Raw genomic sequence first — 12,281 nt, 5'->3', positions numbered from 1 at the left:
AAACTTCAATATCCTCACACCCAAGCAATGCATTTTATGGTTACTATCACATAAAGTCCCTTTTAAGTATCAACTCCACATTTAAATTTACATTAGTAATTATTCTTTGGTCTCAAGTAACAGAAATATATTTCCTCTGGTTTAGGCAAAAGGGAGATTTATTGTTAGGACACAGAATCCCCTCACCTGCCCCTTCAGTGGCAGGAAGTGCACCTGAGCCCTGTGAAGGAAGGACTCCAACTGGAGCTTGGGAAGCCACCACGAACTCCATCAAATTTAGTGCTTCTTTCTAATACCTCCATCTCCAGGTATCAGCTTAAACGCCACTTCTTCAAAGAGCTTTGACTTTTCCAATCTAAAGCATTTTCTCCTGTTGCACTTTCTCATTGCAAGCATATTTTTCTCTCCAAGTGCCAAACAGAATTTTAGTTAATTTTACAGATACTACATGTGTGCAATTATTTATTATGCATCTGTTTACTGTGCCTATCTCACTAGACACTTAAGCTCTCAGAAGTCATGGGCCATAACTAAGATTTACTCATGTTTCCCAAGCACCTAGCACAATATCTGCATAAAGTAGACTCTCAAAAGTGGCTATTGCATCAACGAATAGGGCCATGTGGGCTCTCTCATCTTTACTATTCTTTGCACTGCCTGCTTAATTTTCTTCTCCACATAGGCCCCCTTTATTGTTTTAAATACATTGTTGTCATTCTGACCACTGGCCATCTGTGAATCTTAATTCTAAATACTACCCTCGAGGTCATCATACCATATAATCTTAAAATGTAAGGGATGGAAGCACCCCCTCTGGCTTCATTCAAATCACTGGTTAAAAAATTATCAGGATGTGGTAAGCAACAGAAAACAAGATTGCAATACAAATTGAATATAAACAATATTCAAGCATATCAAGCAAAAATAGTTTGAGTTTTTCTATATTCTCAGCAATAGTACCAGGTACAGTGAAAGAAAAGAAAAAAGAAAAAAAGTAAAGTACGGCGGAGTTCTTTACTCTGGACTTGGACTCTAATTATGAAATCATGGTCAAGGAACTTGGACTCCAATTATGAAATCATGGTCAAGATACATTAAAGACAGTCACAAATTTTAAAGTAAAGTCTTTAGAATTTAAACAATTATGTTTATCCCCCACTAGAATATTTTGATTTGTAAAGAATGAGTCCTTGGTAAGTCATGCCAACTATATGAAATCTATGTAAAATTATACATATACATACCACCCTACCATTGTGAAAAATAAAATTTTCAAAATCTGAGATTATGTGATTGATTTTATACAATCACTTCTTGTGTATCATTTGTATATGTGTATGTATGTGTTTATTTTACAAAAAGAAATAGCAAAATACAAACTAATACAATGGTTATCTAGGTGGGCTGGAAGTAAGGAGATGGAAAGGATAAGGATAGAAGCCTATTTCTTTTAGAGCATGCTTTTTAGTATAATTTGAATTCTGCAAAGGGTTTACACTGAACTTTTCTAGAGGAAATGCATTGAGTAACACTATAAACAATATTTTTTTATTCTAAATGCATTGAGAATTCTTATTTGCTAGACCAATCAAGTCTCATTTCTTTGGTTTATGTTATGTCTCAGGAACCAGCTTTGTTGAAGGCAATTTCCTGTGATATTTGCTGCAACAATAAGCAGTAATAAAAACTAGGCAGTAATAAAACAAATGCATTGAATCTGCATTGCTTCCTGTGCTATCACAATGTCATTTATGGTTTTCAAATGCTTCTGTTGACCTAATTTTAGCTAAACACCATAAATAAATCTTTTTTTTACTTCCTTTTAGAATCAATTAACAAGGAACTTAGTCACTCTGTTTCATTTTCTGCCTTTCTGCCTTTTGTCCCAAGGAAGTTTTCCCCATTAATCAGCTTTTGGCACATATAAGACTCAACAAATATATTAATGGTACCTCAGTGAGGGAAATTAACAATTTTGAAGAGGAAGGGAAAATAAATGTATGAAGGCATCTCGGGGTGTAATAGAGCATGAAAAAACAAAAAACTTATAAATGTGAATATTTTCATGTTTGTTTCAGGCTAGCGTTGTGCAAAAGGAGATCAAGAAGGATGAAAGTAAAATTAAGAGAAAGTAAAAATAATTATGGGCCTCCTCAGTTTTGAAAGTCATGAAAAGTTTAATAAATTGATTTTTCAAGGTTTCAAATTCAGCATATATTTGTTCTATTATTTACATTTACCATTATTTTGAGGCTGCTCTGCCAAAGCACTGATGGTGACCATATTTTCTGAACCAAAATATATGTACAAATATATCTGGAAATTTCTTCTGAACTTGAAACTTATCAGCATTAAAATATTTAAAATATTATAAATAATAAATCATAATGTATTACATGTTTAATCATCTTTTCGGAAGACAATAAAATTATATAGAACTGGGATTTGCCTAGATATATGTGTACTGACATGCATATAATCCCTATTTTCTCTGTGCCTTTTTCTATCCACTTGCACCTCAAAAAATGAAAAAAAGATAACACTCTCTCTTAAGGAATAAAAGCTGCAAAATTACAGGAAACTAAATAATCATAGTTTAGTTTTAAGGGATCTTAGATGGAGTTTCCATTTATCTTTTCTCCTAATATAGGAATTTCTTACCACATTATAAACAAATTATTGAGATATTCTTGCTAAAAATTAAGGTAATTTGATAAGAAAAGTCTTAACATTGGAAAACATCCAAGGAAGAAGGCAAAATAGTATGCTAGAAAGCACATTCAATTGCTATAAGTTAGAACACCCGAATCTTAACACTTGAGCTGTGCAATATGCACACAGGATGACCAGAAAAAAAGGACATAAATAATGTCGCTATTTTTATCTTACAATGGTATCAGGAATAAATATCATAATGTATTTAAAAGTAATTCACAAAACATTTATCCTTGAAGTGATAATAAAAATAAGCTCATACATGTGTCATTGCCACTAGAGCATTTTTCAAAAAAAGGTACCATTTAATCCAATGAAGATATGTGACGCAATGATCTAAAAATCACTTCTGGGTTGTGAAGCTTTTATTGCTGTAACTACAGAGACTATATAATTCAAATAATCATTTTTGGGTTGTTACCTCCCAAGACTCCAGTTTTAAGGATAAGCCTAGCAAAACATTCAATGTGGTACATTTTATTTGATTCCCTTTCAACCTCCTCATGTCCATGCTTCTTTGTTGAAGTTATGAAGTACATTAAAATGGTAAAAATATATAAGAAAACAATTGCATACCCTGCAGCGACCATCAAAATTATATGAATGTTAACATTTTCATATGTTTGTTTCAGAGAGGTTTTTTTGTTATGAAGTAAAGTTATCGTAGATATACTTGAAGACCTCCCTTTTCCTCTTAAACAACTGCAATCCTGAAGTTGGTTTGTATCCTTCCATTCCATAATGACAGTTTTCCTACAGATATATATTTGGCACTCTGTGATTTCAAAAAAATTTACATGAAGGTCTGTATAAAAATTATTTACTGGTAACTTAGAGATATTTGCCACTCTCTATCTTTTCTTGAGTGCAACAGGTACTAGAGAGCCTGGGAAACATTTCCCACAGCCTCTGTCAGCAGTGTTCTGGATTAGATTCTTTCGTGAGAGGACTTTCGTGAGATTGTATTATGGTAATGTATTTTAATTCCTCACTAAATCAGAAAGATTAATTTGGAAATATTAATTATAGAGAGTAATGGAGATATGCATGATCAGGTTGTAAAAGAGATGTTAGAGTCTCACAAATCATACATGACTAGCCTTCACTTTTATTTATAAGTTCTAACCAGTTTGGCATCCGGGAAATTGAAATAACATTTTTCTGAAGTCAGATATCATTGGGTTTTGTCATTTCTTTTCGATTCTAAATTTTTATCCAGCTGTGTCTGTGTGTGTGTGTGTGTGCGTGTGTGTATTTGGATATTCAAATCAAAGAATATCCAAATATCTCTAATCCTTCCTATACTGTTTGGTGTGTAAAATTGTTACCCATTTTATTCTCAAAGTATCGATGTTTGAGATCTCTCCTACTCCATCCATTATCTACTCACTTGTATCAATACAAAGTCCAAGAACTTCTTACAAATTATGTCTGCGTCCCCAAAGATTGTGATTATCATCCATTTTTGTTTATGATTCTTTAGAGTTACTTGCCAAATTTAGATGCTGCAACAGTTGACATTCTCAATTTCATTCCATTAAGGATCCAATTAAATGATTCCAATTAAAATTAACTCCAAACAATTCTCACAAATCAAGCTGTGTCAAGGTACAATTACAGCATTTTAAGATTAAATCTAGCATGTTATTTTAGTTTTCGCTGCTTAATTTGTTCAATTTAATCTTGCCTTTGTAGGGTTAAATTTAAATGATTTTTTGCTTACAAGCTTTGCTTTTATTAATTTCAGTTTGCTGTAAGTTCTAAAGGATGATTTTTCTGGTCCTTATTCATTGAACATTTTGATTAATGTTTTACAATTCATTTTGGAAAAATGCAAAAATAAAGTAGCATTGGACTTAGGCAGAAAAGTTCCAGATCTTTATAGGGCACCTAGATTAATTTGAAAGTACCATTTTAAAGGCTCAGGCATTTCTAAAATCTACTTGTTGAAGGGCAGTGAAGAAAATGTACCTATTATCTTGCAAATATTTTTGTTATTTTCAACATCAGTTTTAGCAAAAATAGTTTTAGGTTTAGTTACATATATAACATATTTGTTAATGTTGACAGGTGTTTCTATATCTATTGGTAACATATTGCTTCTTTTAAAAATATAATTATAAAGTATGTATGTAGTATGACTAATTTCAAGTCCATTTCTGCTTCAAAGGTTTGTTATTTTATTTAGGACATTTTTTGACCACAGAGTTAAGTCACGATAAAGTTTCTATTCATGTTTCTGAAAAAGGAAAACACCAACTTATAATCAATGGTGAACTTCTAAGTGAATTTATAATAGCATTCACAATAACATCAGCCATTTCACTTAGCAATTACTGAAACATTAGAATAAACTGATGAATCATCTCATGACTCGGACATAAAATTGGAATTTCTCCGTATTTGTGAGGTCATTTTTCTTCTAATTGAGCAACATGTTAACAGATATTGCTTCACTTTTCATACATGAGCAAGAAAATGTTTAATAAAAGTTTGAAATTAACAAAATTAAAAAGGTTATTCATTTTATCTAAATTAAAATTATTATCCAGAGTGATGCATAAATATATCTTTTGCAACTACATATCTTATATTCTAATCTTTAGCCACAGCATTTAAAAATAATTCCTAATTTTTAAGATAGATGCTGATTATTTGTCAACAGATTAGTGTCTTTTGGTTTTTACAAGGTCAGTAATGTTATGCTACCAGCAGTGAATGGTAAATGTTGATCACCTTTTGTGCAAAGCACACATAAGTAGTCTATTTTCTTGAAAACAGAAATTCAGTATTTATTCAACATGCATTTTATTTTTTAGATTCATTGTCAAAGGCATTAATTGCAAAATAAAATAGTATGGCTGAATGACAAAATAAATTATAGATTTACATCATACCAAAAATTGGAAAAAAAGACATTTTAAGAAGAGTCTGGACTCTGCAATAGACACTGTATGGCGCAACTGCTCAGCCTTATTTCCTGCATATATTTCATATCTCTCTAAGCGAATATGTCCCAGGCTTTCCACAGACCCCACCACCTGGCTTCTGGCAGCTTCATGTATCTCTCAGGCAATACAAGGGCAATGGCATGACTGGAATACCTAGTGATCCAAAAGGACAGCAGGTCTGAATATTTTTCTAAGAGTATCCAAGAACAGAAACAGTAGACTCTCTTCAGCTGCTCATAAATGAGGGCACTTAATTTTATCAGCAGGCAGCTTGCTTGCTGTTCTTGAAAGGAAGGCATTAATTATGCTCTGTTTTATTCAAAAAGTATCAGGGAAACAAAGAGGGATTATTGCTATTTATTTTTCAGATTTACCCAGGTGTCAACTCAAGAACTTTGTCTCTTGCCTGTGCTACCTGCTGAGACCATGACAGAAATTTTAAATATAAAGCAGAGGCATATAAAACCCACCCCAGTGTATTCCAATGGAACAAGTAATAATAATACTCTAAAAAGAAAACAAAAATAGATGTGAGCAATTGTTAAACTGGGCATGGTACAGAGAGAGATCTCAGGTGTAAAGATGAGGTGACTGCCTAGGAAAACATGCAGTCTTTCCATTCTAGCAATTACCATGGTGAAAAATACTTGAGCTGAGTGGAGGCTGATCTCACTGAGTCATATGCAATATTTAAAAGCTAGTAGAAATTTTGACTTGCACACTGAGCAAGGGATTTGGGACATATGGAAGAGAACACCGGAATGGCACCAGTAGAGCAGATACTTTCGATGTCCACAGGGAAGATACACTCATCCAGCTACTCTGTTTATATGCAGACAACTCTAGGGAATACATACCAGCCCCAGGATGTCAGGTCAGATTTGATGTAGGGATTCAGTCTTGCTGAGATAGAACAAGCATCCTCCATGCTCTTCCCTTGAGAGTGTTTTAAGGGTTGGGAAGCATAGTCAATTAAATTTTCAGAACACAGAGCAACCTGCTGTACATTATTTCCTTCTCACTGCTCCTACACTTCTCAGTACATCTACAGTAGATTCAGCATACTTTTCTGCCTCTCATTCACTTTCTAAAAAGAGACTGATCTTTGTAAGTCAATGGCAATATTCAGGCATTTTTTGTGCTAAAGAAGAAAATAATTAAATTTAGTCTTTAAAGTGCTCCAGTGACAATCATAACCATCTCAACTGAAGCCTCAAAATGGAGTACAGTATATAAAATTCTTTTTCTGCTTTCTGCTAGTTCCTTACTCATCCATGGAATTCACAGATATTGCTTCATCCTGTAAACGAATCTTGTCTTTTGATAATAATCTGTTTGTTCTAGCTCGTGTTGGCCTGTTTTTCCTACCAGTTTCTCCACTGAAGAAGAAAGCCCACCTTAAAAATATAAATGGAATGAGAAAGAAACAATTTCTGCTGATGCAAGGAAACGGGATCTTTTCACTTTCTCAAAGTATGCCTTCTTTTTGGCACAGAACATCATTTTATCTTAAGCCAACGAGTTCGTGTTTGACAAGAGTGAAACAAATGCTCATCATAAATCAATGTGGAAAAAAATCATGCTTAGGTTCAATTGAAATAATTTCTGGAGCCAAATCTAACTTGCCAGACCTGTAGAGCTTTCCAATACCCAGGCTGAGTTACTTGAAAAATCAAAGTTCCGGGCAGAAAGGAGTAAGGCATCACATCAAATTTGAAAAGAACGTCAAAGAAAGATAGAGAAGCAAAACAAAAAGGGCCAAGGGCTGCTCTAGTAGATACTAAGAGATTAACAATGAAGAAATGCTAAGATGGTAAAGGAAATATCGAGGGTAGGCTGAGCTTGTAATTAGGTCTTCCAACAAAATATGCACAAATACCCCAACAGAAGTCCCTGTTGATTTGAGAACTTACGATGAGGGCATCTGGCCTGCTGGTATCTGAGCAGGCACAGAAGCCTACTAATAGGACATAATTGTGGCTAAAAAGAGAGCAAGAATGGTGAGTGCTGTATCAGAGCGGCCAAAGGAAGGTAATGCTTCAAGGGGACATAAGTAATCAAAAATGTTGAATCTTGCTATAATATAAAGGAAGATGAGAGCAAAAAAAAAAAAACCTATTACATTTAGTGAAATGGAGATCAAATAAATCACATGCATTGTACTTTTTTTTTATTTTTTACTTATTTATTTTTCAGGGGGAGTGCATGGTCTGGGAATCAAACCCAGCTTCCTGCATGGAAGGCGAGCATTCTACCACTGAACCACCTGTGCACCCCCCATGCATTGCATTTTTAATGTTTGATATGACCCAAGGAACTACATACCATGTAAGTTATGGAAGACACAAGAGAGCCACTAGAAAGCATTGATTTTGACACTTAAAATCTATCTTTGAATTCTGGCTCCACCTCTTAGCAAAATGTGATTTTGGTCTCAAAACCGCCATTTTTCTCATCTAAAGTGAGAACAAAACAGGTACCTACCTGGTATACTTACTGTGAATATTAGAAGAGATAATGCATGTAACAGGTTTGGCACAGTACCAAACCAATATTAGGAGCTAAATATATTAACTACAGAGAAATATCAAATAATGACACACACATTTTAATATTGTCAAATAGAATCAAATTTGCCAAATAATCACTTCTACTAAGACAGCCACTTTAAATAAGGCACTTGAACCAAAGGTCCTTGGTACAAAGAAGAGAAAGAGTAGTTCTACAAAGAACTAATAGTTCTACAATTCTCTCTCCTAAAAGTTAATTTAGTGAAGCTGAGAGGACTTCAGAGGAATAAATACCAAGAAAAATTCCATAAAAGAATGCTTTACCTACAACTGGAATTTCAGTTTCTCCTTCAGCATAAGTAAAGTTCTATTTTTAGCACTAAGGAGAAAAAACACCTTCTTTATATCAGATACTATACCGTTTAAGATTAATTGAGGCATATGTAAGCTGGAAGGATCTCTGAGGTTCCATTTAAAAATGAAACTGATGTCATATAGTAAACCTCCTCCTGATTTAATATTATTCTACAAAAGACCGACACATCACAAAAAATGTTAACCAAATAGCCAATAAAATAATGAAATTGTACTCATCAGGGAAATGCAAATTAAAACCATGAGATAATGCTGCCCCACATCCCTAAGAATGACTAAAATTTAAAAGATGGAAAATAACAAGTATTGGTGAAAATGTTGAGCAACTAGAACTCTCATGCACTCCTGGCAAGTTTGTAGATTGGTACACCTATTATGGAAGTTTTTACTTAAGCAATTCACATAATCCAATAAATTTACTTACAGTAACACCAAAACAGAAGTGCATACATAAATTCACCAGAGGTTATATACCAGTGTATTCCTGCTGGTATAGTGCGTAATAGTCCCAATGGAACTAGCCATCTGCCCGAGACATTGCAGACAACGTTGAGCTAAAGAAACCAGGCAGAAAAGTGTACCATACGACTCAAATTATATAAAATGAAAAGAAAGTCAAAATTAATCTATACTTTTAGATGTCAGCGAAAGTGGAACAGACTAGGAGAGAGGATAATAGGGATCTGGCAATAATCTGTTTCTTAATCTGGCAGCTGAATTGCAAGGACATATTCAGTTGTGAAAATTTAGCAAGATGTACATTTATGATAGGTCATGCACTTTTTTATTTGTATCATGCTTCAATTATAAGTTTTGTTAAAATACTATGAGAATAACTGTGTAGAAGTAAATTTCATTAAGGTGAAATTTGCATTATCAAACTTTAAAGTAAGAATAATTGTTTTAGTGATAACAGAAGTTATTAGGGATATAATAACTTAGATTTAAAACTCGAATAAAGGGCGGGACATGGTGGCTCATCAGGAAGAGTTCTCACCTGCCATGCTGGAGACTCGGGTTCAATTCCCGGTGCCTACACATGCAAAAGAAAAAAAACAAAACAAACACACAAAATAAAACACAACTCGAATAAATGCTATCTCCACTCTCAGAAATTTATATATAAGTTTTATGATCAAGGACTTAAAGAGAACAGCTAGCAAATCCTGAGCAAGTACAATTCTTTGATCATTTTTATCCAAAGGCAATTGTCTGTAGTTTCCTATTTCCCATGATTTTGAATTGATATTTTTGCCATCCATTGTTTTGACAAACAAAACTAAGTCAATAAAGCAGCAATTCTTTTAATCTACTCCTGCTTTGAATGCTAATATTTAATCAGAGAAGCACCTCTACTTATGAATAGTTTAGAGTTTGCCAGGCTACTCCTAGGTCCATTATTCAAGGTCACACTATACACAACTCTTCACTCAAACCATCTGATGATGCAGGACTGATGATGATGATCTTTTACTCTATAAAATGAGTTTGTTTGTATCTATTATATTTCATAACTTCAAAGTTTGTAAATAGAACATTGTATAATATTCAAAATAACCTGTTTGATAAAAGTTATGTTTCCAACTTATCAACTTTGTTTCATACAATTTGTTATTAAAGCAATCAAATCTCCCATATTGGCTCAAGTTTACAGGAGAGACTCTAGATCATTCCTAGAGAAAACCCTCCAAGTTATAGCAGTTAAGCTAATATCTTCAGGGGAGTAACAGAAGTTATCCCTATTTAAGCTCCAATGAATTCGGATCTTTCATTTGTTCCTTATAATCTGGACTAGCATGTAGGGCATGGCTTATGAGTGACTCAAACAATGGTCATGAGGAACCGGGTTCTCTGATTCTTGGCTCTGCTCTATTTTATCTTAGGAAGGAAAACTTTAGTAAATAGAAGATAACTACAATCCCTCACAACTTTCAACACTTCTAGTTTCAAATTCTATGGGAAAGAACAAGAGTTTCTGTCTCATAATTTCACCAAAAGCCAAATTTCTACTCATTGGCTCTGACTGAGCCAAGAACCTGCCTGAGCCAATCACTGTAGTGAGGAAAAATACAACATGCTAATAGGTTTGGCTTGGGTCATTACATGTCTTATACCTGGAATGACAGTGAGATCCCCTTTGAAAGGTCATGAACTGAGAATAGGGAGGGAGGGGCAGATCTCCAAACCATTATTGTATGGAAAGAGAATGAATGGAAAACTGGATCTCTATTTTTTAAAAAAAATACTTTTAACTCTACCTTACTCCTCACACAAAAGTCAACTCAAAATGGATCAAAAACTTAAATATAGGAGCCAGATTTATCAAACTCCAAGAAGGAAATACAGAGAAGTATTTTCAGGAACTTGAGTAGGGCAATGATGTCTTAGACTTTATATCCAAAGCCCAAGCAACAAAAAGAAAAATAGACAAATAGAACTTCATCAAAATCAAAAACTTCTGAGCCTCAAAGAAATTGATCATGAAAGTAATATAACAACCTACACAATTGGAGAAAGTATTTGGAAACAAGATGTCCTATAAAGGTTTAATATCCAGAATATACAAAGAAACCCTTCAAGTTGAGAACTAAAAGACAAACCAGTTAAAAAAATGAGCAAAAGACATGAAGAGACATCTCTCCAAAGAGGATATACAAATGAGCACAATGCACGTGGAAAGATGCTGCCACTTTGCCAAAAGCTAATTTGAATTTCCCTCTCTTAAGGATCTCTGGTGCTTCTTAGAAGTCATATTTTTTCACAGTCTAATGGTTTCAATCATTACAGAATGCAAAAATTCCATATTGTAAAATTGTTCTCTAAAATGGGGAAAACAATCTTTCTAACTGTTTATTCTGAGTGTTGCATTGTGCTAAGGAATTCATATGGGATCTCTCTGACTATAAGTCCAGTGTCAAAATTATCCTTTATGATATCTCGTAATGAAAGTTCAATGATAGTCTGAGTATAATAAAATAATTTAATAAAAATTTTCTTAAGAAGTCTTCAACTGTAGCCCTTTTTCCAGAATTTCTAGGGATCGATCTTTTCCTTTTTCTCAGCATGATTCAAGGAAATTCATAGATTTTCCTCCATGATCTTCAGATTTTTCTGATGCCCAGGTAATGTCATCAACCACATTTGCTGGAAGCCTACAATGATGCCGCTGCCACTCCCTAATGATCCAGTAGGTTATGTAGAGACAGCCCTTAGTAGTGTACTGACCTTTGTAGAAATGATCCCTGCATTGCTAGGTAGATATGAGTTTTCTGTAGAAAAAATAAATGTTAATAAGTAGCTCCTTAGAACTAGAATTTTAAAATATCAGGGAAAATTGGCTTCAGAAGAATTGATATACTTAAAATATAAGGAAATATTTCATGCATATCTATCTTCCCGACTATATGTTTTAGCATATTATCTTCATTCTTCCCTAACTTTATGTTCTAAGTAAAATAGTCTTTTTTTTTTTTTTTTTGCCCCTGCACATACAGGCTCATTTTTCAAATTTGAGTCTCATCTCAATTCACTTCTTATCTCCCCCTGTCTCTTATATTCCTTAATTGCCAATCAAAATTCTACTTATAGAGACCAAGATAACCTTCACACCTCCCAGTTCTTAATGAATCATTTGAATATTAATGTGGCCAGTGAATAGTTGTTAACTGTAAAAAGAACCACACCATAACTGCAAGTAATACTTGCCTTTTAGTCCAGGACTTAGCAAACT

General features: G+C 33.8%; 1 pseudogene; it reads right to left on the bottom strand.

Annotated features, from left to right (window-relative positions):
- The window catches only part of LOC143683266 (zinc finger MYM-type protein 4 pseudogene), a 46,276-nt pseudogene extending 46,005 nt beyond the window's left edge, over nucleotides 1-271 (bottom strand).
- Between the last annotated feature and the right edge of the window lie 12,010 nt (nucleotides 272-12,281).

The sequence above is a fragment of the Tamandua tetradactyla genome, chromosome 5 (assembly GCF_023851605.1).
Source record: "Tamandua tetradactyla isolate mTamTet1 chromosome 5, mTamTet1.pri, whole genome shotgun sequence".
Taxonomy (NCBI): Eukaryota; Metazoa; Chordata; class Mammalia; order Pilosa; family Myrmecophagidae; genus Tamandua; species Tamandua tetradactyla.
This window is presented reverse-complemented; position numbering and strand designations above follow the sequence as displayed.